Source organism: Pinus tabuliformis, chromosome 8 (assembly GCF_031772625.1).
Source record: "Pinus tabuliformis cultivar Carrire ecotype Pingquan chromosome 8, CPIR1, whole genome shotgun sequence".
NCBI classification, from domain to species: Eukaryota; Viridiplantae; Streptophyta; class Pinopsida; order Pinales; family Pinaceae; genus Pinus; species Pinus tabuliformis.
In genome coordinates, this window is record NC_142294.1 from 1327561106 (window position 1) to 1327579707 (window position 18602).

An 18602-nucleotide genomic window follows, 5' to 3' on the forward strand; every position below is an offset into this window, starting at 1 on the left:
ACGCTTAACATGTCATTTCGGGGAGGAGTTAACAACCCATCTTAAACACTTGGTCTACCCTTACTTGATGATTAATGTAATATCTGTTATTAACAATCACATAGTTAAAGTGAAAAGACAATAGCTTCTCTAGTAACTAGCGGGTTTAATTCACCTTCCAACCAGGTTCTACTCTCTTAAGACATGTTAGCCTCTGTGGCAAAAATTTGAACAAGTTGAAAATCCTGATGAGTAATTCCTCTAAGTCCAAATGGGATATCTTGATATTGAGGTGAATAAAATCAGTTGTTGTGATTCAATCTCGCGTCTTACCCAATCATTTTCAATTATGTAGTTATAATATGTACAAGAAAGAATTGTAGATTTGTGAATAAACTATATCAATATAATTAATAATGAAAACCTTAAGATATTTAGTATGGTTGAGAACAATAGATTATGGCTTTCCATTTTTCATGGTTGATTATGGTTAACCATGTTTCATTATTTTTACCATTAGTTAACTTTTGTTACACATCGTATATCATGTGGAACAATGTTTGACTATGATTGACTTAATTCAACCATGGTATACTATTTTTTAATGTGGTTGATTATAGTTTACTATGGTTAACCATTTTTTATTATAGTTGAATTTAGTGTTACTTTTGTTGACTATATTTACAATTACTATGTTTCCCCATATTTTACTATGCTTGACCATGTTTTACTATTATTGACCATAGGTGACCATGTTTCATTATGGTTTATCATGTTTGACTATGGTTGATCATGGTCAAATTTAGTTTTAGTTAACTATGTAAACTATCATTGCCCATGGTTAACTTTGACTCTCCATGTTTGACTATGGTTGACCATCGTTTACCATGAGTGACCATATTAACGGTCGTTGACTATGACATGGTTAACCATGTTTTTGTATGTTTATCTTTGATTGACCATGGTTGTCTATGGTTGAAGATGCTTGTACACAATTCGCTAAAGTTAAGTTTGGTTTCCTATGGCCAACATATGGTTGATTTTGTTTTGATGTTTCAGTTACAATGGTAAGATTATGGTTGAATTTAGTTTATGTTTGGTATAATATGGTTGATTATAGTTTACTATGGGCTCATTGTCGTTTACTTTTGATTATTATGGTTGACTACATTCAACCATGTTTAACCATGGCTGACTAGGTTGATTATGATTCACTTTGGTTTGCCATAGCTAGATAAGGTTAGCCATGGTTGATCATCATTAATTATGATTACTATGGTTGACTACATTCAACCATGTTTAACCATGGTTGACTAGGTTGATTATGATTCACTTTGGTTTGCCATGGCTAGATAAGGTTAGCCATGGTTGATCATTATTGATTATGTTTAACGATGGTTTGTATGGTAATTCCACATTGCAATGTTCATCATGGTTGACTTATATTGAATTGTTAGCTTCCTCAATTGTTATTTTGAAATGTGACATCTATTGAGGGTTATCTCACATTCCAACATTTCTTAAGGGTTATTGTTGGTCTAATTTATTTGCATAAATTAGGACATAATTTTATCAACTTGAGAGTCCATAAACTTACAAGCACACCACTATATGTGAAGAATTAGCTTTATATTTTCCTTGTCGTCACTTAAAGTTAAAGAATAAAATTGCGTGTAGGAAATTTTAAATAAAATCTAATTTTAGGGCTATCATTACTTAACAAAAGAACAATTTTGAAAATGAAATTCAAACTAACATAACATGAAAATGTTAAAACTGACTAAGTTAATGGAGTGGAAGTAACAAAAATTCTAACTTGCAAAGCAAACAAAAGATTCTAGTTTATCAACTAAATCTTTAGTGGCAGAATGGAACTAATACCCTTCAATATAGGATGCAAAAATTTACAGAGGCAAAAAATAAGGTTGTGGAATTTTATGCCTTGAGAAATACCCACACAATAGTTCTCTTTTCACTTATCTAGATTATTGACTAAAGAAGAAATTTTAACAAGACATTGTTTGAATGAAAATTATTTTAAAAATTGAAGAGTACAACTAACTCAAGTCTAATTGGTTGATCAACCATACATTAGGGTCTCTACTAGTAGCAACTTTGGTTGTAGTGTCTTTATCCTACTCCATCAAGTGGATTAAATACTTGCAAAAACATTCATTTGACTCCTCAATATTTACTCAATCAAGCAAGCTTAGACTTGGTTTCAAAATCAAATATCAACTCTATTCAAAGGAAACTAAAGTGGTATAGGAATAGTGAGAAATTTGTACATACATAACCATGAAATGAAAATAAATTAAAAAAGCATTTACTAATAAATGAAAGTCATAATAAACTACCTTATGTAAATGAAAGAAATGGTGCACATTTCAAAGAACTAGGGGTCCTCCATGCATGAAATTGCACATTAATAAATATATATATATATATATATATAAACTCAAATTTGTTGCATATATTAATTAAAAGAATGCAAGTATAGTGCCTTTAACTAAAAGTTCAACTATAAATGGAAATATTCACACCACTCCCATGCCTTCACCTCTACAACTATTTTTACAAAACAAAATAAAACAAACATGCTAATAATCTTCATTCACGCAACTGATCTCTTAATTTAGTAGTCTTCTAGATCAAATTCAACTTCAATGATGTCCTGAGATCATGCAAAATCGAAATTGTGTGCAGTTCTACGAATACATTTCCCAAAACATGCATTTTCTCCCTACTAAGTGGTCACATTGATTATGCATTGATTGCACCCTTGTGGTTGGTTTTTCATAGATCTAGGAGTACAACATCTATCTTAGGAAACCTAGCAGAAAAATCCATGTCTTCAATTTTAGCCAGAACACCTAGATATATCTCAACAAATTAGGAATTTCCATAACACATTATTTCTCGTAAAATTTGGTAAAAATAAATTTCGAATGTATAAAAAATAAAAATGAGATGATAAAAATAATTTTTTAGTGGTTTTATTGGTCAAGATGAAGACAAAGTATGACAAAATTGATGGGTAATGGATTTATTATGACTGAAATTACATCTATATAGATGGTCATTTTTCAACAAAAATAAGGATCAACATCTCCTCCAAGAAGCAGGTGTTACATGTCTTCACGCATACAAATTGTACTATTTGGATCTTTGAATTTCCCTTGCTGCCTTCTGGAGAACATATACATTGGATATAGATTCTCTTTCAATTGACTTCCTTGGTCTTTTCTTAAGTACCTTTACCTTTAAACTTTATCTTTTTTCCTTTAATGTTTTATTTTGTTGATGCAATGGATAGGCCTGCTTTGAAGTTACAATATTTTTCTCTTGCAACTCTTATTCTATAAATTAAGCCTAGCAATTTCATTAATAATATTCATGTTTTTCTTGGAGAGAAATTCATTCTATGTTTTAATGTATCTTTCTAAAACCTTCAACCCCTCCACCTGTCTCTTTAATCTTCTAATTTTCCTCTTATTTTTCCTCATATTTGCCTCTAAAACTTCATGGGAGTTTTTACTTTGGCCTCTTGATAAGTTCCCTTTAAGATATACACAAAATCTTCTTCAGGTGATGATTCTTTCTCTTTGGTGGTGAAAGGTTTCTACTCTATTGTATGGTTCTTCATTTTTTCCATTGTTGTGGATGGTTCCCCTTCTTTAGCCTCTAATGATTCAACATAGTCATACAAAATCTGTTGATCTTGTCCCATTTCTAATGCTAATGTCATAGGTGTAGAAAATTTTGTCCTATTCCTTTTAACAAATTTTAAAAAATGGTTGTTCCTCTTGCTAACTTCTTTCTTTGCCCTATTTGATGATTTATTTAATCATGACTGATGAGCCTCATAAATGGGTAATTATATGGGCTCATTTTATCTCCTAACCTAGTCAAATCAACCATTCTCTTAGCTTATTGTATGATTTTCTGATTATATTTATGCTTATAGGGTGAGTTGAGTTAGTTATGATGCCATGTGGTCTAACATGTATTTAATGCAGATTATTGATGGATTTCGAGGTCAAAGTCAAGGATCCAGTGGTCAAATGGAAACAATAACTCGAAGTAGACAAACGAGAGGACTTATAGGAGAGAATCCCCCTCATTTATTACTCCTCACTTCGAATTCCCCTTCATTCAACTCGGAGTACAAGCAGCCAAATCATGCACTAGAAGGCAGCCGAGCAAGTGGAGGATGACTGATAGTTATCTCGAGTTTTGGGAGCCAAACCTCCCTGATTTTAAGGAAGCTGTTGGTAGCCTTAGATGTATAAGTAGAGAGGCCTAGGGCCTCACTAAGGTTAGAATTTTTTTCTTATGTAAACTCTGCTCAAATTTCGAGCTTATTATTTTGTGACAGTTTCATGTAATCTTGCTATTGTTTTGATAATGGAGATGGAATCCTTTTTGAGCTAGCATTGAGTTACCTCAGAGGGCTGAAGCTCTTGGGTTAGGGCCCAATCCAAGCAACCAAGCTTCTCTTTACTTGTATTTGTATGCTTTACTTCAGTTTGTAGATTAATTTGTTGTTAGATGTATTTTTCTTATGGTTAAGAATAGGTTGCTTTTGATGATTTAGTAGTTTGCTTCCATTTGTGCTTTTTGTAGCAGGTTAAGCAGTGATTAGAGAAGATTTCAAAGGCTAGCAATAGTTCCTTGGCCTCTCTTCCTCCCTCTGGGACCATGAATTGAGGAAAAGACTCTCTTGCTTCCCCAAAAACACAGATTTTCCTCATCCCTAGGACTTCTAGTGTTTGCGGCTCTTTAGTAGGTTGATAGTCCAGTTTTACTTTGTTTTAGATCTGTTTTATCATGTTCACTTCCTGATTTGCAATAGTCCTCTTTCATGCTTTCCTTTATTGCAGCATTTCCCAACATTTTCTTCTACACATCATAGTTTAGGCCATTTTAATGCAAAATTCTATTTTCCTAAGATGCACTCATTTCATTTGTTGCTTGATTTTCTTGGTTGACTGTCAATTCCTATGCAGCATATCTCTTCCAGCAGCAGGCCAGCTTATCAACAATCACATCCTCCATCTGATCCATGCCCTACAGGTCTCTCAAACCTCACCTCAATTCTGCCCTAGTTTCCTTCATTTTTCATAGAACTTCTTCCTCTCTCCTTCAGCAAATCCAATTGTCTTTCTATCTCCTGGTGACTCATGGTAGACCTTAAGCGCTCTAACACATCATTCCAACCTTCATCCACCTTTTCTACCCACTCTCACACCCTCAAAACAGTGGAAATTTCTCTCGGCCTCCTCCTGTAGGCCTCGTCTAGTTTCCCTGTTTTCCTCTGTAGTTTTCTTGTCCTTTTGTAGTTTTTCTTGTAGGCTTTCTTTTGAAGGCTGAGTGTGGAAAAATCCTCCAGAAGGCCACCTAAGACCTCCTAGGACCCATCCACACCATCCTACATCCTCCCAAGCTCCAAAACCACCCTCTAACGCCACCTGTTTGCTGCCACACTCACACACAATAAATTAGATGCATGATTAAATTCACATAAAAGACATAAAAATCCAAAAATATGTTTTTCACTTATTTACTTCTAGAAATAGCATGGTTAGATGTTGCTTACTTCCTTGAGTAGGTAATGGCATTTCTTTCATGGTTTTCATAGTGTTTTTGGCAAAAGTAGAATTAGCTTGTTAAGTAGGGTTTACTAGGTTTTGCTTTACATTCTAGTCTTTCTCCTTCCTGCGATTAGAATAACCTCTGTAGAGTAATCTTTCTTTCCTTTCATCACACATAGAGCTTCTTATGAAATCTATAGAAGTTGGCTTGATCTCCTAGTGATCTTGCACCGGCTGACCAAGTGACAACATGCAGTGAGAACTAGTACTTGTGCATACAGCACCGACGCTTCCAAGTTTGTTACGAACTACCGAGTTGATAAAAGTAAAGTTGGCAGCCCAGGAGTTGCAACATCCTTGCTGCAATAGTGGCACTCACCACTTTTTGGTGCTGTTGCCAGGGAAGCGTCAGATTATTCTGTGATTACTGCTTTCTTCTATTTCTTCTTTCGACATTCTGCTAATAGTAGACTAGTCATTTCTTTTCTTTCAGTTCTGCATTTCCTTGCTTTCCTTTCCAATTCTGCAAATTTAATTTCGGAAAAAGTAGACTAGTCATTTCCTTTCTTTCAGTTCTGCATTTCCTTTCTTTCCTTTTCAATTCTGTAAATTTCCATTCAACAAGTTCATTTCAATTAGTTGCAATTTGTTTTGTTCAATCACAATTTCACTTTTTGCAGGTACTATCAGTGTGGGGAAAAAGAAAAACCAACCAAAAATATTTCCTTTCATGCCTCGTAGGAATAGAGGTAACTCAGAAATTTTTTTTCCCAACACCCCGACTGCTTCACATAGCCAACCTTCTCTCTTCTTCGGTGGCTACGATCAAGAAGAACCCTTGGGTGAACAACCAGACATATTTGAAGAACCTATAGGGGAAGAAGAAGAAGAAGAAAAAATTCCTTTGGAGCCAATGGCTGAAAACCGAAATTCTAGGGGAAATGGAGAAAGAATAGAGGGTACCTTTCCCATTCAAGAGACCAATGGGGACACAAAAATGAAAAATATAAGCCCGTCAGCCCTACCTCACTTCCATGGTCTGACTACAGAAGATCTTGACACCTTCTTGTTTGAGTGTGTTGTCATCTGTCGAACTTATGACTATGCAGAAGATGAGCAAAAGTTGAAACTGTTCCCTTCTACTCTCAAGGATGCAGCATTGTGCTGGTTCATGGGATTACCTGGCAATAGCATCACAACTTGGGATCAAATGCAGTAAGCCTTTAACAACAAGTATCGAGACTATTGTAGGTCAAAATATACTAAAGAAGAAATCTTCCGAATGACCATGGGGAGTGATGAGTCCCTGGAAGACTATGAAGAGAGGTTCCAACTCAATTACAAAAGGGCTAGGTGTACACTTGACCCTGTCACACAGAATGAGTCAATCTTGCGGACAAGATCGACCTCCCTAGTATCTAATGATATCTAGTGACAAGCAAGCCAATCAAAAACTATCTTTCTCTAAATATACGATTATAAACAAAGGCAAACAAGTGTTTTAGGCCTACCTTGGGTCCAATGCAAGTTTGTGGAAGCCTCGCTCCTTTGATCCAAATGAGCTCCCTTGTCGCGAATCTGCAAACACAAACAAGCAAACAAATTAAATAGCACCTGAAAAGCCAATATCATAAAGCATACTTATCATGATGATCAAGGAATTCATGAAACAAATGACATAAGACAATTTGTTGAGAAAAATGAATCTGATTGTATTAATTCAAATCAAAGAAGAACTTTACAACCTGTGCCTTGATGCTGTACAAGCTCCTCCCAGGGTCCAACAAGAAGTCTCCTCTACTTTGACAAGTTTCACTCTCATCCCAATGAAGCCAAAAAGGTATGTGATCTCTCCTCTCAAGCTTAACTAGGAAGTCTCAGTTCCACCATCATTTACCCTAAAAAATGTTCAGCTTCTAACCTCCCTAGCAACCAGCCCAATGCCTTAATTTATAGTGCAATGGAGGGAAGTTACTAGGTCCTCCTTCAAAGGGATAAAGCCCTCCTTCAAAGGGATAGCTCCTCTCATCAAGGGATTAGCTCCCTCTCTTTTGGGATGCATGAACCACCTAAGAGCGAACAATCCACGTCAAAATTCCTTCTAGAATCATCTAGAATTAACCCAAAGTGAGTTTTTTTATAATAAACTTGCGCCTTTTTGAATTTCACAGGGGTCCGCACCCACCCCTTTACAGACAGAGCAGGTAGGTCCGTAGGTAACATGAACAAAAGGTGCAGGACCACAGGTAACAGTGAGAGAAAGTGTGGAACCAAAGCTTTATTGATTTTTAATGTCTTTCTCTCATTTTCAAAGCTTGACTTGAAGAGCTGAGGTCCGAGACTTGCTTAGGAGGACAGTACAAGTGATGATAGACCCATACTGACTGCAAATAGTCATGGTGACAATATTTTTTTGTAACAGATTGCCCCCTAAAGTGTGAAGTCTGTAGTAGATGAGGATTTCATTTATTATCTAGGAAGAGTGAAGTACTTTATCATTTCGAGGATCATCTTATGGAGAGCGCGGTTGGAACCTGTAAAAACATTCAATGCAAAATATATATATGAGATCATCATCGCTGAGGTAGGCATTCCCATACTCAGATCAACACTGACTAGAAAACTAACTACTGCTCTGATATAGGAATGATCTTGTAATACATCATAGATATAGACACATGTAGACACAGTATGGACGCAACCATCTATTTATGAATAGTCCACAGTATAATGAATACAAAATTCCTCGCAGCCTAGATGGCGGAAACTAGATCCAGGGTCTTCATTTCTACTTCCCGAGATAGTATGATTCTATCCATGCGAATGAATGTGTTGAAGTTGAACATGGTAGAAACCACTTGATTACCAGTCAATGATGTAAACTGTTAACAAGTGTGAGAGAAATGACCAATAATTTCAATGGCTCTCAAAGTACTCAGTACAATCCATGAGATGTGAATAGATGTGTTGATGTCGAACATGTCACGGAATCCTTTGATTAAAGGTCAATGATGCAACCTATCGTCGAAGGTGAGAAACCTGCCATTGAGGCATGCAGATCCCAAGGTACTGACAATTTCTAGATCATCTTTCTAGATAATGAGCTGAAGTCGATAGAAAGTGACCCGTCGTAAGCAAGCCCACAACACGAAATCATAGATCAAGTTTGAAGAAATTTAGTTGCAAGGACTGACTCAGGGATGGTCAAGATGGATGACAGATATTTTGCAGATGAATGGCTTATTGGCACTAGCCTCTTGAACACATAACGACACAGCAGATGGTTTGGTGACAATTGACCCAAAGTTAATACCCAGAAACCGGCTGAAGACGTTCAATGTGGTTTAATCAACTGTTAGGCAAAGGATTTCCCAACCCAGGTGAATCAAAGTGTCGTGTTCAAGAGTGGTTACAAAGTATGACAAACAGGCTCATTTTTCTCTCTTTCCCCCACCATTTCTGGCAAGTACCTCTTTATTTTTGACAAGCTTGAGGAGGATAACATTTGCTTGATTATAAGCTCATCCTTCGGATGAGTCCAACTTAGTTTAAATTCGAACCCTAAGAAGGAGTGGTCCGTTCTTGTTTGTAATTGAATAGGTCCTTTACTGCTAAATTTTAATGAGTCGAGTATAGGAGAAACTCGACGTTTTTCAATTTTAGAGAGTCTGAAAAAACTTAAGAAGACTCCAGGGTTGACCTTTCTTTGTAAATTTGTGTCTCCCAAGCCCGAAAACGTATAAAATAATACTTGAGAGAACCGCTTGATCTTTATGAACAAGGAGTAATTTTTGTAATTAGTGCCTTTGATCCGACAAAGTAAAAAAGCGATCAACGACACGTCGTTTTATAACCAATATCGAATTTGAAATGACAAAAATCCGGCAATCTTTTCATGTTTTTATGGTCAGAAAAAGAGCTGTAAGTGGACCGTCTTTTTAGTTCCGTTTTAATGAGTTTAAAAAGAAAAACTCGGCAATATTTTCATGTTTTAGGAGTCAGAAAAGAGCTTAAAGATGACTCTAAATGTTTTTTCGTCGAAAATGACCGATTTCACCTGAAAAATCCGTTATCCTGCACAAAAATTGAAACATTACTCATACCTGTTTAAAATAGATAAAAATGCTTCAAAAATTACCTTTTCAAAGTGAAAAATAAACAAATTAATAATTTATTCATCCAAAAAACTTATAAAAAGGGCTTTCGTCAATTATTTTTTATCGTTTGAGATTTGGGTGAGAAAAGAGGGCTTTTGGTCAGAAACTTCCCGTGAAGATTACGGAAAACCCGTCCGTCGGAATCGAATGTCGTCTCCTCCAGGTAATCCACATCATCCTACTCTTCAATTTCTTCCATTTCAAATTGATTTTTAGGGTTTGATTTCATTTTTTAGGAGCTTTTAGGTCAAAAAACCCGCGCGCAGGGGCCCGCAGGTATAACACAGGGGACCCGCGTACCCCGACTTTTTCACAGTGGGAAAAAAGTCAGGGGCCCGCACCTGCCATGAAGGCAAGGTGCGGACCCACGCACTGTCTCTAACAGAGAGGGTGTGTACCCCACACAAAGGTTTTTAAACCCTAACAAACTCAAATTTCGGATTTAAGAGATCTGTGGTTTGTGTCTTTTGAATCAGTGATCGGAGAATCCACAGTATGGACATTTTTATACCAAAAAATTCCATTTTATACATTCTAATTCGCCTTTTTGTTGGATGTAGAGTATACATCATGCTTGATTGGCGAGAACGGGAGCATGAGGACGTAGATCTTGCCGCGATAAATCACCAACCTTCGATTGATGCATTGAAGGCATGCGGCTTATACAAATTCTGGGCCATACCTGGCATGAGAGCCTAGGTGGACTTCTTGCAGTGGCTGGTAGATAGGTGGAGCATACAGGACCAGTGCTTCTTCATTGGTGGCCACCAGCTCGAAATAGAGCCGGCAGACATATACTTTTTGACTGGTTTGCCTAAGAGAGGTGAACATTTGACTCTATTCGGGACTAGGCCAGGTGGCCAGTCTGTCGATAGCCTCCGGCTAGAGTACTGCAATGTCCAGACCAGAGACAAAGGGATAGATATCAAAACCATATCCCGTCCTGAACTCATGGTGATCGCGTTTACTGTTACCAGAATTTGCAGGAGTGCCGCACTACATGTTGCCACTAGATCCCAGATGTAGATGGTAGTTGACTGCTTTCGAGGCACCATCTTCAACTGGTGCGATGCTGTGTTGGCTAATGTAAAAGGCCAACTGGCTAGAGCCAAAAATGGACAACTAAAGACCTTCGGATATGGTGCTTTAGTTGTGAGCTTTGGTCTGGAGAGGGTCCCAATGTTGGTCCCACAACACCTCATTGTTGGAGCTGGACTTCCTCGAGAGCCCAAAATGATGAGATGGGTTGCAGTTATGGCCCGTCATCCTGACGAGGGGACAGAGGTCGTTCGATTCAAACCTGAGTATTTCCATTGGTTGGAAAACCAGGTTTTTACTATTCAGGACTTTCCTTATGCTGGGGTAGATTTTCGCGGTGACCCAGACATGGCTCTTCCACCATGAGAGCAATGGGATGACCCAGGTAAAATCATTTTCAACATTTTCCTAATTTTATTTTTTTTCGTTTTATATCGCCCTAAAACTGATAGTAAAAGTTTCAAATGCAGATGTGGGCCCACAGCGACTAGCCGCTCTCCAGCCTTACGAGAGGAAACAACCAGCTGCAGCGGCACCAGCCCCACAGGACGAATCAGCAGAGACCTTGGCCGAATTGGAGAGCCATCTAGAGCGCTTGACAGGAGACATTCCAGAGACCGGTATAGATGACATTCCTCGTCGACTTCAGCGCTATGTGATTGGGGTCCCAGGACCTTTTAGGAGGTTCCTTTGTAAAGTGGCCCGTGCAGTGGTTTCTTATCGAGATCATCACCAGTGATAGGATGATCGCCTATCGTAGACACATATGACATTTTTGCTTTTTGTACATATCATTTTTGTCGATCATAAGGTGTTTTCAACCTATGATCGAGGACGATGTATATTTTGACACACTCCTATATTATGCTATATCACTATTACCGGCTTATCTTGTAAAACATGTTATGGAATGCTTTTAAATTTACATGTATGATTATTGCAAATGTCTACTTAACATTCGAGAAGCAATTGCATAAAGAACTTGGAATATGTTGATATTCAATATAATCAAATTCACGTTCCAAGAGACGCACTCTCAAAAATAATCTCAATAACACTAGATTTCTAATGGAATATACTCTATTAAGCTGTAATACAATGAGTTCAGAATCTAACCTCACTATCAAACTCCGAATCCCAAATGAAATAGATTCAGATAATAACTCAATCACTGCACTATACTCTGCAATGTTGTTCGTTGTTTGACTGAGGCTTACCCCATGCATAGATACCAACTCGTTAGAGGGCGAATAGATAACCCAAGCTGCGGAAGAAATGTTCCGTGTACTACGACAAGCACCATCAGTGAAACCAATGTATGTTTGGAGAGGCATCGACATCTGCAATATCAAGAGTAAAACCAATATAAGCAGAAATAATGACGAAAAACACTCTCTAAGCTAAGCACACTTTTTAAACTAAAACACACCAGCTAGAAAGAAAACTAACCTAACTAAAAATCTCCACACCCATTTTTAAGCATAATACCTCTTTAGGTAAAGACCATTTCTGGGTTTACCTAAAGAGACCTCGTCAAAGTCTACCAATTCATAGGCCCATTTTGCTAGCTTTCGCTTGACAACATAGGGACCATGCCACATAGGCACGAATTTTCCAGTGCCTAATTTATCATTTTCTTGACCGTACAATAAGACTAGGTCTCCTTTCGAAAAATTTCGAGGGGTCACATTTCGATCATACTGAGCTTTAATACATTTTGCATGAGTTTTGATCGCTAATGCAGAATCGCATCGATTCTCATCTAGTTGAGCCAAGTATAACAAACGTCTTTCCTCTTCGGAAGTGGCTGGAAGTAACTCGATGGCCATTTGCAATGACGGGATTTCACATTCAATGGGTAACACAGCTTCCAGACCATAAACTAGTTGGAAAGGAGTGAACCCTGTTGACATTTTCACTGAGGTTCGATACACCCAAAGCGCTGAAAATAGCATGTTATGCCAATTTGACCGATGAATCCCAATGATTCGTCAGATCATGATAACTAGAACTTTGTTGATGGATTCAACCAGACCATTAGCTTGTGGATAATAAGGAGTTGAACTATCGTGACACAAGCCAAGCTGGCCTGTAAATTCAGTCATCATAACGTTTCGAAAATGATGCCCATGATCAGTGATGATCGCTTGTGGAACACCAAACCTAGCAATTATATGATTGAACATGAAAATCGTAGCTGTTTTTCCATCTGCCTCAAATGTAGGCATCGCCTTGGCCCACTTGGTAAAATAATCTACCGCAAGGATGATATATGCATGCCCCCCGGTCGAGTGAGGGTTACATGTAATAAAATCGATACCCCATTTGGAAAAAGGACCAATGGCAATTATAGGGTGGAGAGGAGTAGGTGGAGCACGCATCTTTTGATCAAAAATTTGGCAGTTGTGGCATTTTTGGACCGCGTTAATACAATCTTTAAACAAAGACGGCCAGAAGTAGCCAGTGTGCAATATCTTTTGGGCTGTGGCATACCCAGACATATGACCGCCACACGCTCTAGAGTGACAGTCATTAAGAACCCTTTCAGCTTCCTCATGAGTTAAGCAACGTCGAAAAATAGAGTCCACCCCACGGCGATAAAGAGTATCTCCAATAATTCTGAATTGTTGGGACTGGAATCATATTTTCTGACGTTCTGACCTTGAAATTTCTGGCCGAAAGGATTGGGTCTGGAGATAAATGATGATATCCCCATACCATGGATCTAAAGTGCTGATTAGAAACAAGGATTCGTCCACAATGGGCTCCTCCGCCACAGTTTCCGTGTCAGCACGCGGGAAGTCACACTAACTCCGCGAAAACTAAAGATTTCTTCGACTTAGACTTTTCAAACTCCAAGTTGAACTCCTGCAGGATGACAATCCATTTGGAGTACTTGCCCCCTAGCAATTGCTTGGTCAAAATATAGATCATAGGGTTGCAATCAGAAATTACTATAGTTTTACGTAGTAAAATGTAATGATGAAAACGTTGGACAGCTTGAACAGCTGCCAATGCCAATTTATCCACATGTGAGTATTTTAGCTCAATTGGATTTAAAGTTCGACTAAGGTAATATATCACATGTTCAGTACCAAATTCATCTTCTTGAACTAACACCATTCTGATGGTGGAAGGTGAAGCGGCGAGATACAAGAAGTAGTCCTGGTTGTAGTTGGGAGGATGCAATAACGGTGCATGGGTCAATGCGTGTTTTAGTGCATCAAAAGATTTCTCAGCTATCTCATCCCAATAGAATGGTGTATTCTGTTTCAACAACCAGATAAAGCCCTTTGTGACCTCGACGTAGTTAGGAATAAATCGACGTAAAAAGTTTGCTTTCCCTTGCAAACTTTGGAGTTGGCGAAGACTCGAAGGAGGAGGCAATTTGACAATGGCTTCAACCTTCGAGGGATCGACACGAATGTCGGATTTCGAAACAACAAACCCCAGTAACCGATACAGAAAACACACTTGTGTGGATTCAACCTAATCCGATAATGCCTACACCTCATAAATATTGCTCGTAAATGGATGAGATGATCAGCTCGATGTAATGAATGAGTAGGCAAATCATCGAGAGAGGGTTGCAAAATGTGCTTGATGTCATGAAAAGCATAAGACATGGCCCTTTGAAAAGTTTCCCCGGCGTTCTTGAGCCCAAAAGGTAATTTGCAATAAGCAAATGTCCCCCATGGACAAATGAAAGCTGTTTTTGGTTGATCGGCAGGTAGAATATTGATTTGATTGTATCTGGAAAAACCATCCATGAAGGAGAATATTTCACTGCCGGCACAATCATCAATGATTTGATCGATATAGGGAGTTGGGTAATTGTCCTTTGGACAGGCTCGATTAATGTCCCTATAATCGATACATATTCTTATTGTCCCTTGCTTTTTGTTAACAGGAACAATATTCGATACCCAATCCATTAATGGAATTGGATAAATGAAACCTGCTTTGAGTAATTTTTCAACTTCTGCTTTAATTGCAGCATCTTTTCTTGGGTGAATCTAACGCAAACGTTGCCGGACGGGTTTAGCGTCCGGGTAAGTTTTGATTTCATGAACAACAATTACGGGGTCGATTCTTGGCATTTCCTCATATGACCAAGCAAACACGTTGCAAAATTCTTGAAATAAGGCCTTATATGTTTGAAATTCATTTTCCATACAAGAGGCACCTATATGAATGTTTTCAACAATTCCAGGCTTAACCGAAATATCAATAGGAACAGTTCGAGAAATGTTTCCCAAATTTAACTCTGAATCAAGATTTTTCATTGGATTCTGAGCTTCCTTGACATATTCAGTCATAAAAATAGATGAAAAATCATTTTCAAAATGATCACTCTCAGGTAAAAACGAAGATCTATGATGAAGATCTTCCCATGGTAAATCATCAACACATAGAATTTCACGAATTTGCTCATTAGTATGAACAAGTTCGGAAAATGTTGTTGAATCCGAGTTTGATGTTGAAAGTGATTCCTCATGGACCACATTCATTGAGTCAATTTTGGTTGAAGATTGGTCGGAAAGCGACTGCACGGCCTGATACGTAATTTCATATGGACTCAAACGCATAACATCACAAAATGAGTCTATCTCAGATTCAGAAGGTACGATCCAAGGATCATCATAAGCAATGGTGTCTGATGAAATCATATGAATGGTTTCAAATGAAGGTGATGCGTTGATAGGAGGAAAAGGAAAAGTTCCCAGTAAACCAGCATCTTTAACTAGTCCTACTCCAACATCCTTATATGGGATAGTCGTTTTACCGACATGCTGAATGCTTTCAGCAGAGGCTGGGTCAGATGAAAAGTAAGCCAGCTGGTCTATTGTTACGATCTTTCCATTATGAGGGAACTTTGTAAGTCGAAAGACCGATGAAACGACAACTGTCATAGCGTAAGACCAACTACGACCCAAGAGAAGGTTGTAATCGAAAGGGGCATCAACCACCTCCACATCTAGATTAACAGTTTTGCCTTCTACCCCTATAGGTAAATCCTGTAGAATGCCAAAAGGATGAAACCCACAGCCATCAAAGGCCTTTAGAATCGTCGGGGATTGATTTAGCGAAGGAGAACCAAGCGATCTCCAACATTGTATCGACGTAATACACGTTGAGGCTCCCTCATCAATCACAGTCCTATGAATAGGTCTGTTTTTTACTATCACTGGGATCTGGAAAGCCATTTGATGAGGTAACCGAGGTGTACTATTTTCTAGATCAAAAATTATAAGGTTCGCATCCTGAACATCAACAGCTCCTATAGCCGACAAAAGTAATTTACGCTGCGCTGGACATGATTGCAACACTTCCAAAGCCGACATTGCTGAAGGTGAAACTGCTAAATCTTCAACAATGTTATATTTCCGAGCCGCTCTCGCATGTGGATTGAAAGCTGACTTTCGAAGTATACCCTTGGCGGGCAGTTTGATTACTAAGTCTGGATTAGGTTTCTCGATCTGTAGTGAATCAGAACCGGGAGCTGAGGTTGATGGGTTAGAATGAGAAGATTCTGCTTCTTTGCCATCAACAGGGCTTTTACTACCATAATCATGTGATCGAGTTGCAATCCTAACATGGGACATCATCAATATGGGTTCTTCGTTGGCATTTGAGGAAGAACCTATCATCTTATTGTCTTGACTTGGAAAAGGATCTTTCAAAATAGCAGGAGTTTGGGAACCTTTGACAATCTTCGCAACCTCTGCACGATGAGGGCAGTCTCTTGTAAAATTCTCTTCGTCACAAATGAGACAAGGATAACGAGGTTTGCGTTTCTCATCAGTTGATACTGCTTTTTCTGGTTTCTCTTTCGAATTTTTATCTGTTTTATTTTTCTTCTTCCCTTTCTTCTTACCGCCAGATTTTGATTTGCCTCTAGATGACTCTACAGCATGAATATTGGCGGAAATTTCAGCGAAAGAATCTCTTGTCAGGGAATCTGGCAAGGTTATGATAGGAGAAGAATTCTTGGAAGACTTCTTCTTACTTTTGGTATTAACCATACCAATCATATTGTCAGCGGCATGAGACCCTGAAGGAGCTGCAGCGATTTGATTTTGCTTGGGAAGATCGGGGATTTTCTCGTGTAACATACCTGACTGAGTATAAACTAAGTCAAGGTACTATTCTTGAGCAATTACTTGCTCCTCAGTATCGACTCCGACCTTTGCTACATCCTCAGTGATCTTTGGCAATAAAGATTTTACAAACCATTCGGCTAAGATCTGATCCGAAATAAAAACCTTCACTAAACACCGTCGACATCTCCATTCATGAATGTGATCTGAAATGTAAGTGGACGTCGACTACTTTAATGAAGTTAGTAATTCCATGCCATTGTCATATCTGACTGGCAACTGAAAATGAGTTAAAAACGAAGTAGTTAACTGACTAAAGTTATAGAAAGTGGCTCGCGGTAACTCAATGTACGAATTGGATGCAAGACCAATTAGAGTGTGCTGGAAAAGCCTTAGACGGATTGAATCATCTGAAATGGAATTAGATGCACACCAGAGGTGATAAGTCATCACATGGTTCGACGGGTCTTCTTCTAATTTGCCTTCAAACTTAGGAATATCACTAAGCAACTTATTCGGCATTGGCGGCCAAAACGAAAGATAGTTAATTGGATTGTTCGTTAGGCGCGACAAGTCAGGCAAGTCCAAAGTTGTGATAAACGGTAACTGGCGATTAGGATCCCTAAAACTCTGGGTCATGAGACCAGCCACAGGAGGAGGATATCCAGGATAACTAGGAATTGGAATTGCATTTGGGATATTGTATCCTCCCGGAAAACCAGGATTAACCGGACCATACTGGGGTTGTTGAGGTTGTTGATATGTATACCCAGGGTACGGTTGATACTGATAGACTGGCTGCTACACAGTAGGACCGAATTGGTACTGTCCCTGGTACGGTTGATAAGTAAATTGAGGTTGACTTGTGACAACCGTACTTGAACCAGGTTGTCCTACAGGCATCTGAACCGAAGTTTGAATTGTGGATCTAGACTGAGGTAAAGATGTCTGAGGAGTTGATATAGGAATAGTAGAAACCGGAGCTGTCGATACTCCAAAAGTAGGTGGGGTAGATTGAACAGATGTTGCAGCAGTTGCAGCAATCGTTTGAGATGGAGTATGAGGCGCACTAGGCCCAGGCTGGGAAACTGCAGAAGGTACAGAAGTTTGAATAGTAGACTAGACTGGTTACTGGGGTGAACCAAAAACTAAGGGTTGTCCAGTTTGAGATGACAACTGTACATTCGGTTGCAAGACCTGTTGAGTTTGAGATGGATCCCACACTAAGTTCATTCCGGGGTATGGACCCATAACAGGTTGAGAATATTGAGGACCATAACCGGGTTTAGGGTAGGGTTGATAATTCAACGGTACATTTCCAGATCCTTAAACATATGATTGAACAGAAGGTGGTTGGTAACCTTGGGTTGGGTACTGACCTTGAGGTTGATAACCTTGAGGCACGTACTGATACTGGGGTTGACCTTGAGGTACATATTGATATTGGGGTTGACCTTGAGGTACATATTGAGTCTGGGGTTGACCTTGAGGAATGAATTGTCCCGTAGGTACGTACTGTCCTTGAGGTTGCCCCCCAGGCGCAAATTGGGTACCTTGAGGTTGCCCTCCAAGTGATACTTGATGATTTTGAGGTTGCCCCCTAGGCGGTAATTGGCCACCTTGAGGTTGAGGATTAGGAATAGTACCTGACATCATGAGAATATCTTCTACACTCAACGACTTAATACCATTATTTCCAGTTAATAACCCTTGTTCAATAGGTTGAGGAGACG